Below are 6,000 nucleotides of genomic sequence, written 5' to 3'. Positions count from 1 at the left end.
ATGATTAAAAACCACCATAAAAATTGTTAATTTATGATAAATTTTAGATTTTTATGACCTAGATTTGAATCCATGATAATAGGAAATTAATTGATTAATAGATTTTCGATTTTTCGCCCTAAAATTATGAAATTAATATGATTTATTAATTTGTCATTGATTTTAAATAAAAGTTTTAATTTTTATGCAATTCGCTCATAAAACTTGCACGCACAAAGCAATGGACGCTACGTGTTACCCTTAAGGGGTGTTGTATAGTGCGGGCATGCGACGACGAGCAAGGGAGCTCGTCGCCCATGCGGTACAATGCAGCGAGCAAGGACCATGGCACACGAGCACAAGGCAGCACGCTGCCCTTGTGTCGAGTGCTGTGTGCAGCATGGGCGAAGGGGCAAGGGCAAGGGCAAGGGAGAGGGGCGTTGGCGCAAGCCAAGCGTGCAGTCGCGTGTGGGCAGCAAGCGAGCTGCGCAACAGCGCGCGCTGCCGCGCCCAGCGAAGCAAGCAGACGCGTCGAGTGAGCGGGCTGCGCGCAGCGTGGCCTGGGCTTGCTGTGTTGCGTGTGGCTTGCTCACGTGATGCCATACGATCAGTCAAGGGGCGTTGCTGCCTCGTGCACTCGATGGGGCTTGGGCGCAAGCCCAAGTGCCTTGTCTTGTTACGATTGATGCGTTTTGATTTTAATTTTAAATTTTCAGTTCGGAAACGATTTTAATTAATTTTAAACACTACTACAGAAATATCATTTAATAGCGTTTATTTAATAGCGCTTTTCCCCCTTCCGCTGTCAAAAATGTCAAATATAGCATATTATAGCGCTTATAAAAAACACGCTGTCATAAATACACATATTATAGCGCTTGTCCGATATACCCTGTCATTTTTCATACATATGATAACGCTCCTTAAAAAAACGCTTTCAAATGTTATAGGAAAAAACTTAAAAAAATATATACACTTTCAAAATTGACTGAACGCGGCTTGTGAGTGCCTACCTTCTCTCCTTCTCACACCTTCCTCGTTATTTTTCTCTCTCTCTTCTCACCTACCTTCTATGCTTCTACTCTCACCAACTCCTCTCACCGGCCGTCGAAAACCAATGATCCGACATGGAAGGAAATCATAGGAAGCACAACTACACTGTTGTGTTCATTCTTGTCGGCATTTTTGGAATTGAGTTTAGGAAATTAGGGTTTGTGAATTAGGATTTGGGGATTTGGGACTACGCGAGCATGGCGCACCAGTGCTCCACCACGGAACCACTCCATCTGGTCTAGCGACGTGAGTGACTTCCGGTAGCCGACATCGGTGATCGACGACGGAGCCAGATTTGTTTTTTATTTTAGTAAATTTTCAATTAAAATTCTAATTAAATTGTATTCAAATATTTTTGTAATTACGTATTATAATTTGTTAGCAGATTCGCATTGTCAATCGATCACAATCGGAGCATAGAAACCCACGGTAGCAATTTCCTTCATGTGGCGGGGCTTTCCTTCTCACAGCAAGAGTGGAAAATCGAATTTCAAGGTATACTCCATAAAATTTAAGGAGTTTTGCTGATTTATGTTTGGGTTGTTCTTAATTTTATGTTTTGAAATGTAGGGTTATAGTTAATTAATTTTCTTGAATTGGTTGTGTGGGGAATTGAAGGGGGGTTGAATTCAATTACAATTAATTAAATTATGGGTTTTGGTCATCTGAATTTGTATATGTAGGTTGTGAGTATTATGTGATTTCATTATTGTGTTCCGATTTTTAATTTGATGGGTTGTTGAATTGCCAAGGGTGGAAACAATGTCACTGTCATTTCAGGATGGAGGAGTACTGAGTTACTTTTTTTCAACTGGTTTTTATTAATCAAAATTTATATTTGCCTGAGATTTTTGATTTTTTTGTGGAACAAAATTTGTTCTTCTTGAACTGCTCTTAGCTGAAGTGAATTTTTTTTATCATAGCTTATCTTTGTTACTGATCTGCAACTTGCTCACTTGTACTTCGTATAAGCATACAACCTTTAAGAAGATGCATGAGCCCCATGAGAATTTAAACATTCAGTTTGTTGTTCCTCTACAGCTCTATACTTGTTGTTAGCTTTACATGACAAGTAAATATGGTAAATGATAAACTTTCAATGCTCCAACATAATTTATTTTTGAACAATAGAAGTTAGTACTTTTCTCAATAGTTGCAGCACCTCTAAGAGCTTCCTACAAAATTTAGAAAATTAAAGTTAGAATCATTCTAAAAACAATAACCGAAAGCTTTTTCTGACATCTGGAGGAGTTACAACAACAGGTATCTCTAAACTATAATTACTCCTTGTGCTTATTCTTAATCTGTTAGTCAATTCAGTTCGATTGTTTGGCAGTGAACTGAAATTAGAGAATTGCAACACCAACCAGCATTCTAAAAGTCTATAGTTTGTATTTTCAGTTTTGTAATGAGCACTTGTAATTTGGACTTGCATATGCGGGTTTCATCTAAGATGGGTAACTTGCAGATTTCCCTTTACTGGCTTTATTTTAATGATTTACATTTGCAAATTTACATTTTAGATAGATTAAATTCTGTTCTGAGGTAATTAAATTGCTTGAGATTGTCCATTACTGGCTTTATTTTAACGATCAAAAGCTGCTTGTTTAATCAACTTATTTTCTTTTGTTATGCCTATAAAGAAATCAAATATGATCTGGGTTTTAAGGCCCTGCAGTCATAATGGAAGACTTATGGCCCGTCAATAGGCGAAGAGTGTGTTTTTCTGATGTTGTTGTGTTGATATATGATTCTGTACTGTTTGTTTTTTGTTTCAGAATGAATATTAAATTGGAAGGATGTATTTCGAAAATTTGGGGCAGTTACTTCAGAACAATTTTTTATGCAAGAGCCTTAGAATGACAAGTAGAGAACACATACTGATGTTCAGTAGCACATATATCTTCAGGTCTTTGTTGATAAGATTACGATGAGTAAGCAGTTAAGTTTTGTTGCAGCTGATTACCAGAATGAAGCTGAGGTTAGGGAGGCACTTGCTGATGCATTTCAAACTGGGCTTGTTAAGAGGGAGGATCTTTTCATAACCACTAAGGTCAGTCTGTTTTCAAAGGGATAAAAGGGGACAGTGTTTCTAATTTTGGGAGATATCTGGCTCACTAGCTGACTACTGCACTCATGTATCATATCTGATCCCAATTGCAGCTGTGGAACTCTGACCAAGGACATGTACTTGAAGCCTGTAAAGACAGTTTAAAGAAACTTCGCCTTGATTATTTGGATCTGTACTTGGTTCAATTTCCTGTAGCCACAAAGAATACTGGTAAAATTAAAAATCTCGACTGTTGAATCATAAATTGCAAATATAGTTATGCTAGGAACAACATCTGACTGATATAAAGATGTTGGGTTTTTCTGATAATGCTACCGAATTGGTTTATAAATTGCACCAGTCTTATTGTGCCATGTTTGTGAAGAAGCTTGCTCGTGCTCGTGTAAGTATTATTTATTGGTTGGATACCTACGACCTCATTGTTACAGGAGTAAAGAGTTTAAGATAGGATACCCTGATAACTTTGCATATTCCTTGGTTTCAGTTGGTTTTTTTTTATCTTAATGATTCAGTCATTCAGACAAGGCTTTACTTCAAAGATATGGGTAAGCAGCTTAATTGGCCTGGTTAATAGACGAAGCAATCTCAGCTTAATAGGCAGCTTAATTGGCCTGGTTATCGTATAATATTGGTTCAGGCAAGGCTTTGCCTGAGTAAGAATCATTGTTTTTATGTCACAATGTTACTGGTCTTAGGGGTTGATTTATGCTTAGGATCTTATTCGCTGTCTGTGGAATCACGTTTTCTATAAAATGTTTTTGTTAATTGTTTTCTTTAAAAGAACTTGCAATCCTCTAGTGCTGATCTAAGTCAAAGATGAAGCTTTGCAGAATTGGAGATTCCATTAGTTATAGAAGTTGTTTACTTGTTGCTGCATTGAGCAATCATAATAATCAGCCTGTGGTTTATTTACGAGTCATTTGAATTGTCATTATAATAATTAGTCCCTACAGATTCTGTGTAGTTTAGTTTTAATGGGTTCTGAATGTTAATGTTATTGTTTTTTATTGCCGTTGTACTTGAGTTTTTGAGTAAATCGGATCACTAGATTCCTTGCTTGGATTACTACTGTCTTGTGTAACCGGTTACTTTGTCCCAGATTTGACATCCCAGATGCTTGTGAGAGACTTAATCCCCTCAGTGCCTTCTTTAGATTCACCTGGTCAAGTACAATTTATGATAGGAGATTGTTAAGCTGCAGGTAATGCCTTTCTCTTTAGTTAGATATTGCAGTACCTGCACAGCTTCAATTTATCAGCAAGGCATATTATTTTCTAGCTTCAATTTATCAGCAAGGCAATTTTTGCAATTCTTTTCCAATAGCATCATAATCTATTCCTATAATGTGAAGTTCATATTTTTTTCCCTTCATCTATGGCACTTATTGTTTATGGTAATATTAGTTCATTCGTTTTATTCCCTTCTATATATATATATGAATCCTTATGCCCCCATTGATTCGCAGTACTTTTCAGATTGACAGTTTTCAAGTTAGGACAAAGAGCGGATTGACGAAGCAAGAACCGAATGGGTGCGCCATGTTGTTCAACAATTGTGTAATCGCTAGGTTATGTTGAAGGAACCAAAAAACATACGATTCTATTAGTTATTAATTAATGTATTTTGCATAGTTTAATGTTTAGAATTTTTATTTTAGATCTATGCAATCGGTTTTGTAAGGGTGATAATTGTAAAAATTCTTTTAATAGAGGTTTGGAAATTAATTTCAACTATTTACTATTCTTCAATATATGGTGTTATTTTGTGGCAAAAAATGAAATGTTTTTCTAGTATATTATAAATAATTAAAAATAATTTAAAAATAACTTTAATAGCGCTTCAGATACATCCACTATTAGAAAATAATTTAAAAGTTGGCGGTAAATCTTTGACAGCATTTCTTTAATAGCGCTTATAATGTGATATGAAAGAAACATTTGAATTATCCTGATATGACATATTACAACGCTTTTGAAAAGCGCTATTAAAGGTACCTTTTACTTTTAATAGCGGAGCCATCAACAGCGCTTCAAGAAGCGCTGTAAAAAGCATTATTAAGCGCTATAAAAAGCATTTTTTGTCGCAGTGAAAATTCGTAATTTAAATTGTTTTCTCGGAATTTAATTTTGAATAATCTAATTATTATAAATTTTAATTTATACTAATTATTTTACTAAAATTAAAACCTTGAATTAATTTAAATTCCTTTTAATTCAACTGAAAATAAATTAAATGGATTCAATTATAAATTTATATGAGCTTTAAATTTTAATTAAATTTGTATGTTTCCGGTTAGACTAGGAAATACATTTTTATGTTTAAAATTAGTAAAGCATGTGAATTTATTGGTTTAAGTGGGAGCATTTTAGTCATAAACTCTTGATTAGGTCTACATTCCTTTAAGGTTAAACAACTTGATTAGAATTAATAAGGGCTGAATAATTGGTAGATTATTGGTGCCCTTTTTAATTGATGCAAATATTTATGTGATGCATAACATGTTCTACTAACCAACTATGTGGGCCATTCATGATAATGAATGGGTGAATGGTATATATTGTATATGTACTGTTTCGCAGGTTATTGAAAAGTGACTAGTATGGCCCAAATAGGATAGAAAATATGGACTACGTACCATTAATTTGAATGTAATATTGGTCTAAAGTACCAAATTTTATTGGTTTTAAATATGGTCTGCGTACCATCAAATAGTTGTAATTAGTTTAATTATAGCTTATCCTATTTGAAGAAAATGGCGCCTCCCATGGTGAAATTCAAGACGGAGTTTCCAATCCATTTTCAAGACGGACTTTGAAGTTGAAGCTTCAAGATGAAGTCGGGCCATACTAGATCACATTTATATCTTATGCATGTTTTAAGTTATTTATTGCTTTAAA

This window comes from Spinacia oleracea, chromosome 3, assembly GCF_020520425.1.
Source record: "Spinacia oleracea cultivar Varoflay chromosome 3, BTI_SOV_V1, whole genome shotgun sequence".
NCBI lineage: Eukaryota > Viridiplantae > Streptophyta > Magnoliopsida > Caryophyllales > Amaranthaceae > Spinacia > Spinacia oleracea.
This window is presented reverse-complemented; position numbering follows the sequence as displayed.